This window comes from Tachypleus tridentatus, chromosome 7 (genome assembly GCF_004210375.1).
Source record: "Tachypleus tridentatus isolate NWPU-2018 chromosome 7, ASM421037v1, whole genome shotgun sequence".
Lineage (NCBI taxonomy): Eukaryota > Metazoa > Arthropoda > Merostomata > Xiphosura > Limulidae > Tachypleus > Tachypleus tridentatus.
In genome coordinates this window covers 16,964,913-16,988,817 of record NC_134831.1, presented here as the reverse complement: position 1 = coordinate 16,988,817, position 23,905 = coordinate 16,964,913, and the positions used below count along the sequence as shown (strand labels likewise).

Genomic DNA, 23,905 nt, shown 5'->3' with positions numbered 1-23,905 from the left:
GTGGTCCCTGAGACCAAGTTCTTGGGGCTTATCTTTGACCGTAAGCTAACCTTTATACCACACTTAAAGCAACTACGGGTCAAATGCACAAGAGCACTGAACATCCTCCATGTTCTCTCTACCACCAGTTGGGGAGCGGATCGATGTTCTGTGCTAAAGATAATATTGTGCTCTTATTCGATCAAAACTAGACTATGGTTCACTGGTCTTTAGCTTTGTCAGAACCTCGACCTTGAAGATACTGGACCCCATTCATCATCAGGGACTTCTGCTTTGCACCAGGGCTTTCCGCACTTCCCCAGTCCAGAACTTATACATAGTGTCATGAACCTTCTCCACACCTCTGCCTTTTGCAACTGTATTTATTGTTTGCTTCGAAACGTCAATCATTACCACAGCATTCCATCTAGGGTTGTGTTTTCCTTCCTTGGTTGTCCATGCTTTTTCAGAACATACAAACTGCCATTGTTCCTTTTGCCCTTCATATTCAGGTGCATTTGGGTGAATCGGGTCTGTTCTTGGATAACACTGCTGTATTCACTGGTCAGTTCATCCCACCATGGCTTATTACAATCCCCAAATGTGACCTTTCTTTAAGTCATTTAAGAAAAGCAGACACTCCCAATTGGAAGTACTGTTTGTTATTTGCTGAAAATCTTTCGAACCATCCTCGTATTCCTATTTATAGGGATGGTTCGAAATCATACTACTCTGTGGGCTCTGCCATGGTTTGTTGTGGTTCGGTGGTTTGCGCACAGAATTTCCCCTACAGTTTCTGTGTTCACTGCTTAATTGTATGTATTTCTCTTGTCCTGGATCACATAGAAGCTAAACAGTACTCAAATTGCACTATTTATATTGACTCGCTTAGTCCTCTGGCACTATCACTACTGTGCCTGTTTCATACATGGACTATGGTCCTGTATTCAAGGCTAGGCTCCGTGCCAGTTGGCAGTCGACTTGGTATGAGCAACGTAAAAACACGCTTTTCCAAATAAAACTATCTAGTGAACTTTGGCCGTCTTGCTTCTGTAAGGATCAGAAATAGGAATTTGTCCTAACTAGACTATGCATTGGTCACAATTTTTTAACTCGTCGTTTTCTTTTATCTTTGACTGATGTACCAATGTGTTGTCTATGTGAAACTGAGGTCATAATAAGCCACATTTTATTGTCTTGCCGGCGTTACGACTCTCAACGATAGCCCAGTTTAAACATGTTCTGTCCCAAGATTTATCCATAGTGTTAGACAGTGTCATTCGCGATGGTGACAGTTAACCTTAGAAATGTTTTTAGTTTTTTAAAGGTCATTAACTTTTTTAATGCTATTTAAGTTTATAATTTATAAATTAGACCATTTTAAATGTGATTCCCTTTTAAGAATTAAAGTGCATCTAGTTCGATTTGAAATTAGAAAATGGCCGTAACGTCAAATAACTCGAAACCAGGACTGGAAAGGTCAACTTCAATCATTCTGGCGAGTTATAATAATTAAAATTTTGATACAGAAAGTCTTTTTAAAACTTGTATTACTTCACTTCTGAAAACGGCCGTGACGTCAAATAACTCGAAATCAGGAAAGGCCAACTTCAGGTGGCTGACGCTGCTGTTTGAACTTACCCGTTAGTCATTCTGGCGAGTTATGATAATTAAAATTATACTACAGAAAGTCCTTTACATCTTGAATTAATGTAGTTTTTCTCTTACTGCTGTAGACTAGATTAAATATTGGATTTAGTGATATTTATGTTTTAATTCAAAAGTTAAATTTTGTTTTGTTTTAACTTAATTCGTTTTTACGAATTTTAATAATTTTACTTTAACTTTTACCAGATGTTTGGCGCAGATAGCTTGAATGTATGAGAAATTTAAAACATATTAAATGTATACGGTTTATTTAGGTTAATTTGTTCTTTTTCTTTTCACAACAACAAAAAACTTCATAAGAAAGCATTAGACTTGTACATAATACACAGAAGAAACAATTGTTTCGGAAGGCCAAAAACGTTTGATAGCATTTAAGAATGAGATTGAATTAGAACCATGAGGATTAAAAAAAATATATACCATTAGATCAATCAAGTCGAGAATACACGTTAGATTTAATCACATTGCATTTATATTAAATTGATAATGAAAAAAATTAACGGTTCCTAACCTGCCCGTTAATACCTAACTACCGGACACTTTATGCATAAGGATATAAAAAAAATCAAATTTTAATTATCATAGTCAAAAAATACTAATTTCTTTATTGATTAAACCTAACACCATCGAGAAGAAGGATAGTCTTAATATGTTATGCATAAATATATAAAGTTTAAAACAATTTTCATATTCAAAAAATATTTAATCCTTTTTTGGTTAAACAATGTCCAATACAAGCAATAAAGCAGGAAATACAAACAAATAATATTTTATAATCATAGTAAAAATAAACCTCACAATTTCTTCCTAAAGTAACCTTTTAAAATGAAATACATCACACAGACAGATTTAATATTGCAGCTGTATGTTTGACTAGTTATGATTATCTTAAAATAAGTCGCTGAGACTAACAGTAGTGATTACAGCATGTAGTAGGATACTGAGAAATATATCTCTTGCTGACAAATTATTGTATTTCAAAAAGATTAGAATTAGATTGTGAAGACGTGTTAGCATGGATGAAAAACGCAATATGTAATATAATGGAGAAATTTGTTAGAATGAATCGAAGGCAGACATTTCAATTGACTGTGCATTCAGTACTACCAGAGATTACGTGATTGCTTCATGTAAGAGACCATAGAAGATGAAAAATGAGATAAACAGGAAGTAGTTGTACCTTTCCCACTGTTATCTTTACGCAATTAGTTGCTTATCAGAGAGACCTAACTAGGAAACAGGGCAGTGTTGATAAAATCCAAAAAGTATACATTTAACTGTGTGTGTGTGTCAAGTTTAGTTCAGTGTGAAAAAAACAACAACTGTCAAGTGGATGAGTAGGTTTGAAAGCTGTACGAAGTTGGGAGAAAACAAGAAAGGGAATACAATAAGAACACAATATTGGGTGGTGACCAAGCATCCACTATTCTGTTATCGAAAGGGCCTACTCGGTAGTTTTCACCGATAAATCATTTGTGGCCAAACTGAAAGCATCAGTTTAGAGAGTATTAAAGACTGTTATTTTGGAAGTATTTGGTAACAGAAGTACAAGCTTTTGAGTGCCTATTTACTGGTTTGTGAAGAAAATTCATTATCGTACATTACATTGAAAACGCTTGGAAAGTTAATCACAACGTTAATATTTCACAGTTGGAACATAAAAAGGCCTCATTTGTATTAGAGAACTGAAGTTATGGAGATCCGATAACAAGAAGTTTTAAACGATTAAGAAAAATTCAACGATAAGCGAAAGAAGGCTGAAGTGGCCACGAGATCATTTAAAAGCTTAAATTCTCCCGGGATCCCAAAAAGGGGGCAAATGAAATCGACTTGTGCTGTAACCAGAAGAGTTCCGAAAGATCTGCCTAGACCTGCCTACCCCAGGATGTACTACAGTGGTCGTGTTGCCACCATCATTCCTAAGAAGCTAAGTGAAGAAAAACTGTAATTGCTGTAAATCATTCAAAGAAGACATTCATAGTTTCCCCAGCTTTAAATATGAGAACTCGATAATGGCGGTTTACAGAAAAGAGCAGGAACTTCTGTTAAAAACGGATAATTTAGACAGGATAACGGAAACGAAGACTTAGGACAGAGAAATGGTATGTGTTTATATACATTTCTTATTATTCCACATTTAATGGTACTTTCAACGATAAGATAAACTTTAGGTTTTGTTTGTTGGTTGTTAAACACACATCAACACAATGGTCTATTTGTTCTGTACGTACTGTGAGTATCGAAATCCGATATATTATCGTCATAAGCCCAGATACTTATTACTGAGCGACTGGGGCAGACATTCTAGGAAGATGTTGTCTTTTTAATGTGACAAGAAATACAATGTGCAGTGTTGTAATATAATGTTGTTCGTGTACAAGTGTATGATTGTTTGCAGTATATGATTTTGATTACGAGCAACACAGATACTGACTGGGCGTTTTATAGTACCCCTCCCCCAACTTTTGTGAACATTTATTTGCATATGCAAATTTTACTGGTCACGTGTTGTCTCACGTGATTGCCTTGAGGTCTTTTAAATTCACAAATGTAGTAATTTCATGGTTTGTCTGCTGAACAATGGGTAACAGCAAGAAAAGGGCATGGTATTAGTTGCCCATTTAGCAGGGACGTCGTTATTTGAGATCGCCGTCAACAGTACCATTGAATGCGACTTTGCTTCAAATTAGAAACTTGCCACCAAGTGCCTACCCTAACTGACCGATTTCACAAACATGTTCATAATTACATTATACACAAAACAACGTGCAAAACACTCCAGAAAATTAGTGTATGTTAATCGACAATGGGTTTGAAAAACATTTATCTTAAATTTCAACAGGAAAGCATGCATTCTAAGTGTATAGGTGGAAAATCTTCGATAATAAAAAATTGGAAGAGTCTGTGTTTGTATAGGTTGCATTTCATTCTTTTATATACTAACAGTAGAGCATACATGTGGAGAAATCACATGATACACTTTCTTCCTTGTATTTGTTCATTGTTGCAGGCTGTTGGAGGTGGTATAATAGTGTAGGGAATGTTCTAATAGAAATGAGGACATTTACTGTTGTTATTAAGGCGAATAACAGCTATCGTTGCTGAGCATGCCTATATAGTAATACTGCAATTTCATCCTGGTGAATAATGCTTCTAAGTTGATAACGCAATAATCCACGAGTCCGAAGTGTATAACACTCATCAAAATTGCTAGATCTCAGCCTCACTGAGCAAGTTGTGAAGATCTTGACCTCTCATTAGTGTAACTCCCTGTCAAAAATCTGTGAACAAGCTATAAACTATATTTCTTTTCACGTGAGATACAATCAATAAAGAAGCTTTCTGAAATCTGCGTTGAGTTCACGCTGTTATATGGTGTAAGGTTGGAAAGCACGATATTAGGTTGGTGTCCTAACAAAATCGGGCAGTGAATGTTAAAAATTTACTGTTCCGTTAAGTACGTTGATCCATAAAAACAATATAAATCGAGGTTTAGAAAAAAAAAATCAAACAAACAAGAGATAACTATTTCACATTATCAGATTGTTTTTGAAAGACCTTAAAGATACCTTCGGTGAACGTGTTAGGCAAGCTGTCTTTAGGTTAGGTAAAAATAGTTGTTTGATTTATATACAAACAGTTTTAACTACTATTTTAGCGAAATCCCTTGGTTAGACTATCCATTTATTCATGTGTGTCTGTGCGTATAATCTTTCAATAGCCTATCATTCTATGAATACCAACCATATATAATGTCTGTGTATTATTATTATTAAACATTGGGATAGCTTCAGAAAATCAATTTGACTAAGTGGTAATTTAAGAAATCACTATCTTTGCCATGGTGTTTCAGATGCACGCATCCAGTATTTCACTAAGTATTAACGTATTAGCTAAATAATTGACAAATTATTATTTTTGTAAGCACGATACAGTATTGCATTGCTTACACTGGTTGGTAGTCTTAGAGCGAAAGTTACTTGAAGTTCATTTTATATTTATAATTGTAGGTGGCCCAAATTGGTGGTTCAACCGTTGTATAATAATCTCGATACTCGTTATTATTTGTCGGTTGAAACAATTTTTTATTGCTTTTAGTTAAACTCGGGAGTTATCTTTCTAACAATGGAAGCACGTGGATCATCACTGTAGTTAAAATGGCTCAGTGTGGTTTTGCCCAATAACACTGATTGAACAACTCTTTTTCGGGGCACTGCTTCCGTTGTCTTGTGTTATGGTTGTGTAAAGGAAAGGAAAACTGAATATTTTGTAATATCTCTCATTAGTGTTTGTTGGTGTTGTTTAACGAATTGTGAAATAGATTTAGTATTGTACAGTCTGTATATACAGTTGAAGCTGAGTCAGGCCCAATAATTAGGGTTTCTGAATTGTGAATCTGATAATTAATGTTTTTCGTTCCATTTCCATTTTCCTACTTTGGGACTGATCGAGAGTTCTTAGAAGCACGATAAAATTTTACTAATTCCTCAAATCTTTAAATACAGCCTTTTATTGTTCAGTCTTTTTGTAGGGGCTGTTATTGTTCAGTCCTTAATAGGGAGCTCTTGCTGTTTAATTTATTTAAATACAACCTAGTTTTCATTTGACTGATGCTTGATTGTCAGTTCTTGAACCTTAATAGTATTACATTCTTGTCACACTAACTTTCGCTCCTACCTCTGTTAATCATGTATTGTTACTAGAATCTGGTGCACATTTTCATAGTGTTTAGGTAACTTATTCAGTTTGTAGTTGAGAGTACTGAAATATTTTATCAAGTCTGCAGTTCAGTTTTTGATAACAAGATTTTAATCTACACTTTTTAAGGTAATTTTGATAAACCATTGCGCGCGTGTGTAAAATAACAGTAGGATGTCAAGTACGCTTGATTTATTGGAAGCTCCTAATGACGAAGCCTTCTGCTTATTTCCAGAGCTCATTATGCAAGGCAGAATTTCAAAACAAATCAAGTAAGTTAGCAGAAATGTTTATTTTTCCATCTTAATAACTTGTATGCTATACAGAGAAAACATATTTTCAGGCTAAAAATGCAGTATTAGTAAAGTACTATTTTACGGGTTACTTGCTTTTTATTGGATTGTGAAAAGTCTAGTCATATTGTGATGGTTCGTTACATTTAATACTGAGTGGGTTGGTGTTTCGCCATTCTTCAACGTACTATATACCAAGCGAGCTAAATTTTACTTACTTTTCTAGAGTAAGAGAGTGAGTTGGAATAATAAATAAACTGACCATTCAGGCGAGTGTCACATTTTGTAATTCGATTTGCAAAAATTGGGCCACTGGAAAATAAAGTTGAACATAAGGATTTATAAACATGTAAAGAAACACGTTATCGTTGAATAGAATGAAATGTAACGTAAAATGTGAAGCCGTAATAACGTTTAACAGTTTAAAAAAATTAAACGGACCTATTCGTACGTCACGAAATATGGATCGTTTGGTTTGTTTTGAATTTTGTGCAAAGCTACACGAGGGCTATCTGCACTAGCCGTCCCTAATTTAACAGTGTAAAACTAAAAGGAAGGCAGCTAGTCATCACCACCCACCGCCAACTCTTGAGCTACTCTTTTACCAATGAATAGTGGGATTAACAGTTATATTATAACGCCCACACGGCTGAAAAGTCGAGCATGTATGGTGTAACGGGGATACAAACTTGCGACCCTCAGATTAAGAATCGAGAGTCCTAACCGCCTAGTCATAACATCAGATACAAGATTAATAAAGCTATCATGAAAACGAAGGATATTATATCAGTAATGAAGAATTAAACGCGAAAAACAAACCATAAAGTTTGGCTTGAAAGAGGTAATGAAAGAAGCTTGTCACCTTTAGCTGACCATGATGTCCTTGTGATGATGATATATAAATATATTGAAAGTTACTTTTTTGATAACTTTGTTAATAAATAGCAATTTATGTGGTAAACATGCCGCTGTTTGTCATTTTCATATAATATATCCTTACTTTATCAGAAATATACTCTAATGACTGTACTAAGTTACACAATACTATACCTATGTTGTTTTTTTTTATGTTTACTTGCTATTTATAGGCGTTTAAATGCAACTTAATTATAATGTAAACCAAATGTAAGTCTTATGTTTTCTAGAGGACGCAACGAGATCTTTAAAAATTTCATTATCAAAATAATTAATGTTCAGATTGCGGTGAAAGTTATTTCTAGGGCTCAGAAGGAGGTCTTTTTGCTTCGAAGAAATAATGATGAAACCTAAGAAGAGCTAAGTGATTTTAAAACCTCTTGTCATGAAACCTAATGCTTATTTATAGTAGGTTTATTTATGTATCAATTATTTTTAATTGTTTTATTCTGGTAACGTTATGTGTTAATGTATTTGCTCATTTTAAACTTGTTTTAATCTATTTCAGCGGTTAACACGTCTGTAACCAATTTTGCTACTAGGAAAAGGCCTAGTAGGAGGATCTAAGATGTATAATTATTGATTATTAGAAGGCTTGTGATTATTTTAAAAACAAAATCGAAGAACGTGCTGCGACTTTTGTCTGTTTAAAGGGAAGAAAACACTAAAGTTTATGCAGGCGGAAGGCGATTGTAGAAGTGAGAAGAGTGCTGTTTGTAGAAGCTTAAATTAGGCTTACTGCAAGTTTTATATTCTTTTTATTACCTTCACGCGTATCAACAACGTTATCTACACGTACCACAGTTGAAGAATTCCTTTGTTTGTTGTTAAGCGCAAAGTTACAGAATAGGCCATTCATGCTGGTATCGAAATTCGATTTTTTTTAGCATTGTTCTGAGACTTATCGCTGAATCACCTGGAGGGTGGAGAAGGGAGGAAAAATCCCTTAGATGGTCCACTATAAGATACACTTTCATACAGTATAATCTCTACTTCCCCCAATTTTCTTGTTTCCATCTTCTATATTGCTTCGATTTAGTCTGATTATATAATATTACTGTTAATTCATACTGTAATGCACTGGTTCCCAACATTTTTTATGCCCCGCACCCCTAAAAAAATTTAATATGTTCTAGCACCCCTCACAGTAATTTATTTAAGAATAAAGGTAAAGGTGGCCAAAACAAAGGTTATCTCGCACCCCCTGGAACGCTATCTCGCACCTCTGGTTGGGAACTACTGCTGTAATGGTTCAAACTAATTACGTAAGGTGTTTGTTTAAGTTGTAATTTCTTAACGATGCAATCTAGTCTGAGTGTAAAACGTTGTTGTTTGGTCTGTGTTACTTAATATTCCAGTCACGCCTTGTTGTTATTACATAATGTTACTTAGATTACATTATAAATTCGAGCCCCCCAGTGGCTCAGCGGTATGTCTGCGGACTTACAACTCTAAAAACTGTGTTTCGATACTCATGGTGGGCAGAGCACAGATAGCCCATTGAATAGCTTTGTGCTTAATTCAAAACAACAACAATATAAATTCGAGATCAAATTTTTGCAGTCGCTATAATCTAGTGGGGGCTTTTCGTGACTTAGTTATTAATGTACCGGGACTGTGAATTTGGAATTTACAGTTTGCGCTTCCTTGCTGAAAAGATGTACACACTTTGATCTCTGGAATTATGGATAGGTTACAAGAGTACTGACCAATGCCACTATTCGTGGTGGACAAGAATTACCCTAAGGGTTGGTGGTGGATACTGCTGACTGTCAGCCATTCTTCTAGTCCATCAGTTCAACATTATGGACGGCTATGAGCAGGCAGGGTAGACTTTGTGTAACTTGGCACAAAAATTATAAAACAAACAGTCGCTTACCTCTTACGTTTTATTTAATGCATGGTTACAGAAATAACTTCTATTATTTAGCTGCATCATTACAGTCTAATCCATAATTTTTGTTCGCGAGTCACCTGCGTGTTTTATTTCTGCGGACCACAGTAGGATCTGAACATATGTTGGCGCTTTCTTTCCGTAATTATGTAACTTTTTTTATGGACCACCAGTTGTCCCTTGTTTTAATCTCTGTTAGTAAAATTACTACATATTCTAACAACTTTACGAGAAATAAAACGTTTAAAGCTACAGTTCATTGTAGCCCATTTCTTTACAACTGTGGTTTTATATTGGTTAACAGTACGTTTTTCTGACTCGTAATGCTAAAGTCTGACTCAGGTTCTCTGCAGTGAATAAAGTGCAGATAGCTCTTCCTATAACTTTGCGCTGAAAACACACAATAATAACATGTAGGAAAATCAAGAAAGCTTTTACCGCTTTGAAATAACGAGAAAAAATACGTACAATGTTGTGCCATCGCTAATGGAAGCCCTTCGTCTTATAACTTATTAGTCGCGCAAATTCACGCAAAGGCTATAACGATAATAGGACGCAAAATTTGGATCTCGGATTCACCGGCCAACGCGCTGACTACAGGGCGTATGATACCTACTTCTTTTTAAAGTTAAGAAAGATGCGGCATGGTCAAGTGTGTTAAGGCGTTCGACTCGTAATCCGAGGATCGCGGGTTCGAATCCCGGTCGCACCAAATGTGCTCGCCCTTTCAGTCGTGGGGGCGTTATAATGTGACGGTCAATCCCACTATTCGTTGGTAAAAGAGTAGCCCAAGAGTTGGCGGTGTGTGGTGATGACTCGCTGCCTTCCTTCTAATTTACACTGCTAAATTAGGACGGCTAGCGCAAATAGCCCTCGAGTAGCTTTGCGCGAAATTCAAACTAACTAACTAACTAACCTGGGTCCCCTAGTGGCAGAGCGGAATGTCTGCGACCTTACAAAGATAAAGACCCATGTGTAGGTTTGTGTCTAACTACAGAGAGACAAACCGCCTTTCTTGTAGATATTCATACGTAATTACTCGTTAATCCTGAAATTAAAAACTTAATCTGATACTGTTAGTTATCAGAGGGTTACACATTTTGTATCGTATTGAGCCATTTCATGTTTTTGCCCATTACAACATTCAGTAATTTGTAGGGTTAGCTGGAATATGGATGTTTTTGTTTTGCGTGACTACTGAGAGCAGAAGCTTCGCAATTTTTTTTCCGTGACCAGTGTTAGCAGAGCCCTCTATTTTCATCATTGGTATCACAATAGAATGAAATAGAAACGCGGTTTAAACTATAGTCGTAGGATATTATTTAAAACCAACTAGGTAGAATTCATTCAGTTCTTTGTATGTTAAACCATGTTCTATTAGACTTATAGTATATTTAATATAGTTCAGTGCCTACTCTTTGGAGTGTCATTAATTTTAAACTACAGGACTCTTATTGTGGTAAGAAAACTACAACAGTACTGTTCGTTCTTTAGCTGCAGAAGTTAAAGGATTACTGTTACTTATTGCTAAAAATTTATGCCGTAGTAGTTGTATGTGAGCATAATGTTGAACTGTGTATTAATATTAACTTCCGGTCGGCTAAGCCTTCTTACGTAAAACGAAACTACAAGTCAACTTGGTAGTTAGCATAATTGAATAAATATATGTTTAATACTTGTAAACATTAGAAAGCATAGTTTATCAATTAATCTTGTCGTAAATGTTGTGTATTATTAAATATTTCAGCAACAGCACACACGTATTCATTAATCGTGTAATTTCGTAACTCGTGTATTTGTGTCATCAAAAATTACTTACATATTCTGCAACTTTTCTTAGCCTGAAAGATTTGTATAGAAAGCTTTAGAGAGTTGTAGTCATCAAAGTGACTGATTAGCGACACCAGTCGATACAAGTTTAATTCACTTCCTCATTATTACATCAATGAGGCGAGAATGACTTCCTTCTATATCTAATTCCAGGTTTTTTATTACCTGTGTTACTACAGCCCTACCATTTTTATGACATGTTTTTACGATGGCATAGGAGATGCACGATTTACTTATTATTTATTTATTAACGTTGTGGGAACGATAAATGGACAAGTTAGTTTCTCTTACTGAAGTACAGATTGGTTCTGTGAAGAAAAAAGAAATAGATAAAATATATTTAAGGACTGTGAAAAATATGCTTAGAGACAAAGTATTTGTTGAAAAAAATATTTAAATAATTAATTACCCTACAAGTAAGTATCAGTAAATGGGAAGAAAAAATTAAATGTTAGAAGTAATGTTAAGCAATGAAAATGAAAAGTGAGAGTCGAAAAATAGAAGTTAACACTAAGTAGTAGCAGAACAGTAGAAATGAATATTTGTATTTTCAGTGAAAAATGATTTTTTGTACTTTTCCCCGCCCCGGAGATACATAGTTAAGTTTAAGAACTTTCAATGCTAACATTGAGTTGTTTATGTATGAATTGATGAAGATAGAAAATTATACACAGTGTAGGATAATGTATAGAATCCGTCTTTACTGACTTGTGGGAGAACAAATCGATTAAAAGACAGAACGACTGTTGAGACTTAGAAGATGGAGAATGCTCCTTTCGAATGAACCTGGCATAAACATTTGAAAGGGTAACTATATTCTGAGTTTTCTCATAGTGCACTTGTTACTATGGTCACTTGGTATAAGCCAAAAGTAGAAATTGCCCATTTATTTGTTGAATTTCTTGGACCGTCTACGCTAGTCATTCCTAATCTTGGAATGTGTGTTTTTTGAATTTCGCGCAAAACTACTCGAGGGCTATCTGCGCTAGCCGTCCCTAATTTAGCAGTGTAAGACTAGAGGGAAGGCAGCTAGTCATCACCACCCAGCGCCAACTCTTAGGCCACTCTTTTACCAACGAATAGTGGGATTGACCGTCACGTTATAACTACCCCACGGTTGAAAGGGCGGGCATGTTTGGTGCGACCGGAATTCGAACCCGCGACCCTCGGATTACGAGTCGAACGCCTTAACACGCTTGGCCATGTCGGGCCCAATCTTGGAATGATAGACTATATGGAAAGCAACTAGTTAACACAATTTGTTGCCAATTCTTGAACTACTCTTATCCGACCGAATAGTGGGGTATGAGTTACTCCTATAACACATGCTGACCTTAAAATGCATAGCGCGATTATTTTGGGTGGTGATCGGATGCGAACAACAGAAGCTCAGGTTCACGGCTCGGCACACCATCCATTGGACAGCGATCAGGCTGAAAAATATTGGCACACGGGTATCTGCTAGTGTGTAAATATTTCTGTAATAATATGTAGTAAAATGTCACAACTTCAAGTAGTTTTTATTTTAGCAATCAGTCACACCCATTCCAACTTGATTTTCTTCCTACTTTTTATCAGTTGAAATTTGCCATAACTGTTTTATAATTTTTTTTAAAAAAAATATAGATTCTTAGTTTATGAGCATCGTTCGCTCCTTTCTTACTTACCTGCAAACGGTGCTCATAAATACATATAAAAATCTTTAGTGGTTTGATTACCCACAATAATTCCTTACATCTACTCGCTAAAGTCGGTCCTGTGGGAAGGGGGAAAAGGTAGAACTTACTATAACACATGTTGTAGTTAGTTGAAACATAATGTTTCCCCGTGTTGCATTTAAACCTGATGGGTCAAAGTGTTTATTAATTTGTTGAATTTTGTTCTAGCCGTCTCTAATTTTGAATCGATAGACTAGAAAGAAGGCAAAATCACTCACCGCCAACTCTCGAGCTACTCTCTACCAAGCGAATAGTGCGATCATTGCTTACAACGCCCCGTCGATTGAAAGGGCAAATATTTTCAGCGACTGGTTTCGAGCGCATAGAATGTATATTGCGGACCGAGCCTACTAACAACCGGGTCATGCCAAGGGTAGGTGATGATAAATTTTAACCTGCAGAAACATTGAACAAGCTAAAACCATGTGGTATAACAAAAATCCATGAAATCATGACTAGTGTAAGATTAGGACTGGCCTAAAGAATGATTAAATGTGTTTTTTTAAACAGGGATTTGAGGTTGGAAATTTGGTATAAATACTCAATGACAATCACCCTCTTGTACCATACGAAGCGTCAGAAAGACGAATGAAAAAATAAGCAAAACGTACCATTAAATCAAAGATGAGCTCTAGCTGAAACGTTGAAGGATGTATTTTTCCTTCTAATGTTTCTAAACTAAACTATATAATGAAATATTCATATTTCTGTGCAATGATTTTAATACTTGAGAATTAATGGAAGTGTTCTGCAACCGAGTGTGTTGTTATTAATCGGAGTGCACGTCATGTATCCAAACTATAATTAATTTTCATTAATCAAAGTATTCTACACTTTAGAAGGTGTCATCACTAAAATGAATATCTCAAACATTGAAACGGGAATTAATTTCCATTAATGAAAGTGCTTTACACTCGATACACTTCCCCCTAGTGGACTTGCACCGCTAGAAACTGGGTTTCGATACCCGTGGTGGGGAGACCAAAGATAACCAACGGTGCAGCTTTGTGTTTAATAACAAACAAGCAAACAAATCGATGGACTTTTACCAATAATAGGAATGTTTTACATATTCGAACGATAGTGCAAGACATTCCTGTTATTGTTAAAAGTGATATGTCTCGGGGTTTATAACACTAATAATTGGGTTTCGATATTTTGGTGGACACAGCAGACAGCCCATTGTGTAGCTTCATACTCAACGACAAACAAATAATAAAGAAAAACATTGGGACCAAAAAAAGTATACTGCTTTTAACAATGTCTTGTTACCAACCAAAGTGTCGTGTATTACATGTTACAGTTTAACTTAATGTATATCTAAATGTCACATTTCCCTAATGTAAGTACTTAACAATGGCCAAAAGCTAACAAAGATATCTTGTACACCGTCTGTATTCTTTATCATTAATAGAAATGCTACATTCGACAATATCTACAGTTAATAGAAGTACCTTAACCCCTAAACTCACAAACATACATAACTGTTTGTTTTTAGTTAATGGTTATTTTCTTATTTGGTAACACAAGTTCCATACACACAAAGCAGTTATTCGTTTTTATTAATCGAAATGCGTTATGCTTCAAACTGTCTTGGTGTTAACAGAAGTATCGTGTGTACGATAGTTCTATTTAACCATTGCTATATTGTTAACAGATGTTTTCTGTGTACATATACTTTCGGTTGTCCTTATTCAGTTATGAAAGTTTTCTGCAACTTAATGTAAGAGTTGTTTTTGTTTTTTTAGCCCTTTGTTTTACACACAACATTACACCTAGTTTTTATGCTCTAGCTTGTAGTTATGAACATACGATTGTGAAATGTTGTTCCCAATGTCTAGTTTTATTCCCCACAACTCAGTCAAATATTCCATCGCATTTTTCCATTCACACAGGCATATACAACTTGAAGAATGCCCTTACTTGAGCCTCTTTTACAGACTAAGAGATGGTAGTAAGCGTCCATTGGTTTATTTACCATTCACTGCCGAATATATTGATTTGCCATGTTTGCTGTTTTCTCGGGATCAATCATTGTCTTGCTGAGAGATTAATTTCTATCCAGTGAGCTGTGCTCTTGAGGGTATGGCACAATAAATCATAATCTGACCTGTCAGCAGTCAGGGTGCCATCAGCTGTTTGCAGATCTTCGTTATCGTTTGTTGAGGTGCAACTCCAAACTTGTTCTGGTCGCTTTACTGGACATGATAGTTTCTTCTCTTCTATCGAACTGTCCAGTTGTGCACAATTTTAACCTTTTTGGTTACATTCTTTCTGTGTATCTTAATGTCCTGGAGGTAAAACTCGCATCTGTATTTATACCATCATTGCTGGCAAGATCTATTCATGTCTTTCATGAACATACCCAGATATATTTGACATCTTTGGAACCTTTCATACAACTCTTGCTGAAATATGACATTTTGTCTCTATTTTATGCACGAATTATGCTTGATAAGCCAAATCTTTGAGTTCCGCATGCTTGCGATTTGGTATTTCAGTGTCGGGAGAAACTACTGGATACACATTACTTCTGCTACTGCGCATGGTAATGACCATCTGCACAGTAAGAGGCTTTATACTGGTGTGCCACGTTCTCACTGGTTGTATGTCTAACAATCACAGTTTATCAGTATGGGACTGTACTGTTGTGTTATTCATTTTTACAAAATAATGTGTTCGACAAGGTGGCATTTCAATAGTAACTACTTCTTACTCGAAGTTTTAACAACGTTTTTTTAAGTATTTCAATTACAGAAATTTAGTGTTTTAATGTAGTGTTTGGTTTAACGTACACCAGTTAACACATTCCAGTTGTGGGTTTTGTATGTTGTAATATACTAACATTATAGCTTTAGAAACAAAAACGTAATATAAACAGCTGAAAACTACAGTTTCAAAGAGTATTATTTCTCGTTTTGGTTAAAAAAAATTAGAAAAAACGACTTTTGCACTCCAGATATATGTATAATTTTATTTTAACCAACGTTTCACTTTTATGGCTTCCTCAGGGTTAATATATATATATATATATAACTGTTTGATTAGAATAGTCGTTAAATTATAAACCGTTTGTAATGTTTTATTTCTCGAGTCTGCCGTAACGTGCGTCTAACAATATTTAAATTATTATAGTTGTTTCATTATTGTTCTGATATTGTAGTATAGTAATAATACCAACACATTACATATATAACTATTTTGTGAGATATAAAAATAGGGAACTACAAAATGTTTTATGATTAGCTGAAAATTCATGGACGGAAAATGAAAGCTGCTAAGAAACTATAATAAGTAGAAACGATAGTAAATTTATAAGGAGTGTTAATAACAGATTGAAAGACCATGTGATATAGCAGAGTAAGCAAGTGATAGTGTCAAGTATTCGTAGTATGTGTTGTTTCTTGAATGGTGGTTTAGTTACATGTACCACCCATTGTCTCAGTTCATTTTTGGATATTTTTCGTTAATGAGATTCGGTTACATATATCTTCTCTCTTTAAAATCTTTGTTCGTAAGATAGAAACTTTAAAAGGGTTTCTCTGTGTTTGGGAATACCTTGTTTATATAGGACGTGTTTTGCTGGAGTGGTTTTGTGTTGGTCATACGTATTTAACACTGATGTATTTTGAGATACGCATGTGCAAAGTTCTTTCGGTTTTTCTTTTGTATGCGTCTCCACATATATTACAAACGATTAAAAGACCACGGTTTTCATGTGGCACATTTGTCTTGCTCTAGTTTCTCTGACGTATCTTTGTTTTTGTTAATGAGAATATAGAGCAAACTGACAGACCTCTCACTGTTTTTGCGTTATGTTCATAGTCGGTTTATACTGTATAATGTCTTTACCCATCTTGTTCGTGATTGTGTTTTTGAGAAGAATGTTCATTATGGGAATGTTTCTGTTTTACGGTCTGTTGCTGTTGTAATGACTTTGTTTATGTGATTTAAAAACATTGTCAGTGTAATATTCTGAGTATCCGTTTTGTAATAATAGTGTTTTAAAAGTAATTTTGTGCTGTTAGTATGTATTCGGCGTAGATCAGCCTGATTTCTTCTATTATGGCTCCCCTTTTGACTCGTTTTGGGTGGTGTGATTTTAAATGAAGTAACATTGACTTCTTACGTTCTTTTGTTATGTGTGAAGCTCCGTATTTGTCTATCTTGAAATTTTAGGGCTACGTTTAAGAACGTTAACTATGCTTAGGTAGTTTTAGTGTAAAGTTGACTGACGGGTGGAAGTTGTTTCGGAAATAATAAAAGTGCCGTAGTGTTTCTCTTCCATGATTCCATATACCAAATATGTCATCGATGTATCTGTACAACAATTCTGGTACTAAACTTTTTTTTTTATTGTTCAAGAGCTTTGGTTTATAGTGTATGTATGAATATTATAGGAAATGTTACTGCTGCTCTGTTATTCATTGCTACTCCTTGTTGTGTATAAAGTGTCATCATATTTAAAATAACTGTTGTGTGGGACAAAAATGAGCATTTTATAGATGGTGTCTAATGTGATGTTTGCTGAAAAGACGTGTTTATCAAGTTGTTGCGTTTAAGGAAAATAAAACTGGGTCAGCGTGGTTTTTCTGTGTCTGGGAATGTTGTGTTTACATAGGACGTGTTCTGCTGGACTGGTTTTGTGTTGTTCATACGTGTATAACACGATGTATTCTGAGATATGGCTTGTATAGAAGAGTGTCTATACAAGCTTTGTCTAAACATTTGATCTAGTAACCAGGATATGGTATGATTTATGTTGCAGTCATACGTTGACACTATAGGTCTTAAAGGTAAATTAGTTTTTCACTCAGTTACTTGACAGTGTTTAGAATGCTCTTTCTCTGTTATGGTTTGGTTTGTTTTGAATTTCACGTAAAGCAACACGAGGGCTATCTGAGCTAGCCGTCCCTAATTTAGCAGTGTAACACTAGAAGGAAGACAGCTAGTCATCATCACCTACCGTCAACTCTTGGGCTACTCTTTTACCAACGAATAGTGGGATTGACCGTCACATTATAACGCCCCCCACACAGCTGAGGGGTGAGCATGTTTGGTTTGACGGGGATTCGAACCCGCGACCCTCAGATTACAAGTCGAGTGCCTTAACCACCTGGCCTTCTCTATTATGCATTAATATATCTTTTAATATATTTTTGTATGAACCAGTAGCAATTTCATATTGAATAACTGAAAAACGTTGGATTAATTTTTAATTATCAGTTTTAAACAACGTTGAAAGAAACGTTGTACAATTCGGTTAGAGTAAGACTAGTGACGAATGTCAGAATCAAAGTTCTGGTCAATAAAAAGATTGTTCTGAGTCATTATTGACAAGAAAATAGTTCGCTACTTCTCATCAGCTAAGGCGCCAGTTATTTTTGGAAATCAAAAATAAAGCACGTGATTCTTAGAGCGTGCATAGTTGTGAACGCAACCAACGCGTTCCGCCTACAAGAACAATTTCGATCTACTTATTACTGTTGTTCCAACGGTTGGTAATACCGAGCCTGCCTCATATGCACCTAAACTATCGATTTTAACTATATATTTAGAGTTTATGTACGTATATACGCTGACATCATAACGTTAAATTAAATGCCATATATGAGCTTAAATTAGGTATATTTATAAACAATGACATGCATATCAAAATACAACGACCATTAGAGTAAAAACGTGGATGGTCTCTCGAGGCTTATGGCTTTATAACGCACCTTATCATTTGCATCGCGTCGAGAGTAAATTTTCATTGATTGGATCTCCGTTGTATTTTATAGAGATGCGTGGTGTATAGGCAGTGCTTGGTCTAGCAGGTACTAAATGTGATATATGTTTGTGGTATGCTGCATTCTACAGATGAGCAACCCTAAACTAACCCAACTTCATCCATTTTCTTCTGTAATAAGGAACAAACATTCCCAGGCTGTAAGTAGACCTGTAGAAGTATAGTTCTGTACTTCAGGCGCTAGCTCATATGGCCAGTTTACTTGTGTGTCCACGAGGTTTCTGGGTTACACATAAGACTACATTTATCATACTTGCCTAGTATGTATCTATCTAGGTAATTAGCTAACAGGACTTCATTGTGTTCCACTCGTGGCGATCATAACATACTTGAAGGTGTTGATATGAGTTGGTTTAAATAGCAATTTGTTTATATTTCTTGTTTAGATAATAGTGATATTTATTTGTCTTATTAACATGTTTTCTGTTTATATGATGCCGCATTTATAAACACTCAAGTGAAACTCATCTGTTTGCATTAACTCGTATTATCTTATTCCTTTCACTATATTGTTAAACGTGTAGTTGTGTTTATATATATATATATATATATATAGAAATAGAAATAATTATGGAAACACAAGCGATACATATAGAGGAATCATAAACAACGAGTAATATCAATCAGATGATGAATGCATTATAATGATATAAAAGATTTTCACACAGGAATAGCATCCTAAAGAATAACTAAAGTTTTCAACTTGACGTATTTTGTATTCTTTGTATTGCACAACCTATTTCACTTTTTACACGTTACCGTATAATACCCTCTTATATCAGTATTCCAATAAGCCTACTTATTACTGTGAACTTTGTGAACTGAAACATGAATTAGAATTCTCCATCAGCCTTTCTCTATCGTCACGTTTGCCTGGGATCATTGTCTTATTTAAAAATGAATCCATGCTTATTGAGTCACGTTCCTGAGGAATGGTATGATGGATCGTCAGAATTGGCCTGGACTTGTTGGCATTCAGGGTACCATCATTTTTATTCATGTCGCCAACACCGTTGTCTGAGCTGCAGTTCCAGGCTTGTATGTACTACTTCCCATACTTACTTCACTGTATGTTTCACACTGACTATGATGTCGTTTTCTTCTCTGCTTTTGAACAAACTATCGTTGATTGTTTCCGAACAGTAATTAGAACTAGTATTCTTTCGAAAACAGCTCACGTCTCTAATATGTGAATACTTACATAATACACTTTTTGACAGGTATTTTTATTCGAGATTATTTGTATTTCTTTGATTAGAAATATCTTTATTTTGCTGCGTGATTTTTGTACCTGCTTATTTAACATTTGCTTCTGTTTTACGTTATACATTTTGATTTAATTATACTGTATATTAGCTTTATTTACAGTGACAGTTTTAAAGTGCTTTATATTTTTATGTATTTTGGTGTATTTGATCATTTAAGCATATTTAATTGCATAGATTAATTGCATAATGATTTTGGTAGTTTAGTAGCGCCTGTTTTATATATGTATGTAAACGAATATTGGGCCTGTTAATTTAGATGTTGTTTATTATTAGTTAAATTTATTATGACAATATTGATGCCAGCTTCCTGTTTTCTATCCGGATGATCGCGAGACCCATTCAGCTGTTAATGAAGTATATTTCTTTAAACGTTAATACATGTTTGATTACCGGTAAATAATTTTATTTTTATGGTTCTTATATAGAGCATTTATTTGTTGTTGAAGTTCTAACCAGTTTCATTGGTAGTCCAGTTATTTCAGTCTTGTAGAGTTTAGTACGCAGGGTGGTGTATCTACAGAAAATTAATTCTCAAGCTAAATCAAATCAAAAGGAAAGACTGCGTTAAAACCTGCAATTCCAGATTTATGATAAATGACATTTTAGCGAAAACAAAAAGATAACTATCACATGGTCGTAGCAAATGAATAACATAATATAGTTCAAGTGTCATATTTCAGGTTATTAATCGGTTCGAAATAATAGAAAGTTTTCGCACTTAAAAAGTGTTATGGAAGTGACTGACGATTGACTACAGCAAAATACTATAGAGGCGTGGCTTTCGAACCCTTTTAAGTAATCGTATTTTAATAATTACTTCCGGTAAACAGTTCAGTTTCTCTAAAAAGGAATGCAAAAGGTTTTGTTCAGTGCAAAGTCGGGACCCTAATATTTTTGACATGGGAACGTCTTGAAAATGTGAAAAACAACAAAGTAAACACAAAGATTCGGTTGTTGATTATTTGAAAAAAAAAAAGTCTTTAAACTATTTTCCTTTCGTCTTTCAGTGTGCATATCCACAAAAAATAACAATTACAGAATCACATTAATATAGAAGATAAAATATGAGTCAACTTGGGAACTCGGTATTTTAATTCTTTTTTGGTGTTACGGTGATGAATTACTATGTGGAAAGCGTGTTATTGATCTAATGAACCCTTAAACTACAGTCGTTTATGCTGTCGTTAGCTGTTCCTTTGTAACACTTCCGCTCTGGCTATTCATTAGCAGGGAGTTTCGTTTTATCTTGACAATTCTTTATTAAATTTTCTATATAACTCCTGATTGTAACTGACAAGTGCGTGTGTGTTTGAGTGATGTAAAGAACGTATAAAACAAACCAGATATGTCTGGGAAGTAAGTTTTCCTTGCTACAGAACATGAACTAAGGGACCACAATACGGTATCTAAAATCGTTTGTAACAGTATGAAAGAAGAACGTATCAGAAGATATTCTTCAAGTAGCTTATTTGTTGCTTTAGAGAGAAGTTCATCTAGAAAGCTGACATATATTTCAGTGTACAAATTATGTTAAGGCAGCTTTTAATAGTATTGATAGATGATGACACTGGCCATACCAAGATGTACGATAGAACGTTTTTAACGTACTATGAAGCAATCAATCATTGATCTTGTTCAAGCACAAAGTTATACAATGGAATGCGCATTGTGCACCGCGAGTCGAACCTTGCATTTTAGCGTTGAAAGTTTATAAACTTATCACTAGCCGACTACGACGCTATAAGATTAATGTTGTCAGGGCAACGAATATTAATTTCATATATTAAGTAACGTGTTTTGATTGAATGTATACGTAGCTTGCTTGTATGTTTGGTGATTTATATCTTATATGCACTAAACTTATTTTTGGGTTTGTTTCAACTTTTATAGATTGATTGGATTTCTACTACTCTGACATTCCACCGATAATACTCACTGCATTAATTTATCTTTATTTTATAAATACATTTCAATAATCTCAAATAATACACACTAATACGTATCAATTTCTTCCTTCACTTAGTTTTAAAATTCACCTACAAATTATATAATTCAGCCCCAATAACCCAACCAACCACTGAGTGTAACAACGTGGGAATATATTTGTGTAATTAATGTCGCGCTGTTTTTTGTCTGTGCACCTCTCTTTCCCATATTACAGTCCGGCATGGCCAGATGGGTTAAGGCGTTCGACTCGCAATCTGAGGGTCGCAGGTTCGAATCCTGGTCGCACCGAACATGTTCGCCCTTTCAGCCGTGAAGGCGTTATAATGTGACGGTCAGTCCCACTGTTCGTTGATAAAAGAGTAGCCCAAGAGATGGCGGTGGGTAGTGATGACTAGCTGTCTTCATTCTTGTCTTTCACTGCTAAATTAGAGACTGCTAGCGCAGATAGTCCTGTGCGCGAAATTCAAAAACCAAAACATACTACATTTCACTTCCTTTTACACCTCCATATTGCACGTTTATTCACGTCCGCTTCTTACATATTCACGCACGCAGCTTTGTACATCACGTCTAATCACCTCATATCACTCGTGAACGTTTGCAATAATACCCCACCTTGGGTATGTAAGTACATAGCGTTCTATATACATTCATAGCCTTTTGTGCAAATCTGTGAAAAAGCTTGGTTTGATTAGTTTTGAACTTCTGATATGGGAAATAACACTTACACTCAAGAATTTTGAACTTCGCATTAAGCTAAACGAGGACTACTTGTGCTAGCCGTCCCTAATTTAACAGCAATAGTAAGTCATCACCATCTACCGCCAACTCTTTGGATACATTTTTACCTGTAACTTTATGTTACACATGGTTGAAAGGGCGATCATGTTCGATGATGGGGTTTCGAAACCAGAACCCTCAATTCGCGAGTCAAGCGCCCTAATCCCGCAGCCCATGCCAGTCTCGAGTAGAAAAACTTTTAATTTGTATGTCGTTAACTTGCCTTTGTGTGTCCATTTAAGTTTTTACTTCAATACCATTCACCGTATTCGTCATTCTTTTCGTGTAGACGTATGCAGTTGTTCAAAACTCATTTAAAAAGTATGCAATTCCTTAACTGTTTACGAACTAAAACTAATATTTTTTAAAAATACATCGATGAAACCTGTTGTTATAGAGTAATGTTTTATGATGAGCTGTTTGCGGGGAATTGAACCCCGGATTTAAGCATTGCAATTCGTAAACTGCCACTGACCTACCGGGGGGGACACATTGGAAACAAAATTGAATCCTCAGTAGTCACGGCACTTGAATTTACTTTAGGCAGGATTAGAGTAAAATAGTCTGATACCTCCCCACCTTTTATTAACTATATTTTTGCGTCAATAATACCAAGTGTGGGGCGCACGTATACCCGATTCGATTTTAATAATTCATTAGGATCTCTACTAGCCTACCTTCAAATTGAAATTCTTTCAGACAAGATGAGAAAACGAAACCAATGAGAGACTATGGGCGTGGTAAAATACTTCAATCGAAAGGGTTTGACCTCTTGAGTCCAAAACTGTAATTAGACCTGAAATCGGCCATGAGATGACTTGGAAAAACTGTTATTCTGTGACTCGCTAAAAATATAAAAGCGAGGAAATCGATTTTGTAAAGACCTAATGTCGAAAAAAGTGTTAATTTGAATTATTTGTGAACTATTTTTTATATATCGTTTCTTTTTTATCTATTTATTTGGGTGAATGGACAGGAATTATGGCGCGTGTTGATTTTGCTTTTGCTCTAGTTGTTCATTTAAGTCTCTTACAAGTGACTGAGTTCCGAACGTGTTGTACCTCGTTCTCAGATAATTTGATTCATTCAAGCATGAACCTTTGGTACTGGTCTATAATTTAATT

General features: G+C 35.2%; 1 protein-coding gene across 2 annotated transcripts in view; it reads left to right on the top strand.

Annotated features, from left to right (window-relative positions):
- Nucleotides 1–23,905, top strand: part of LOC143255207 (caskin-2-like) — a 277,737-nt gene that overhangs the window by 70,234 nt on the left and 183,598 nt on the right. The gene's annotated exons all lie outside the window — the stretch shown is intronic.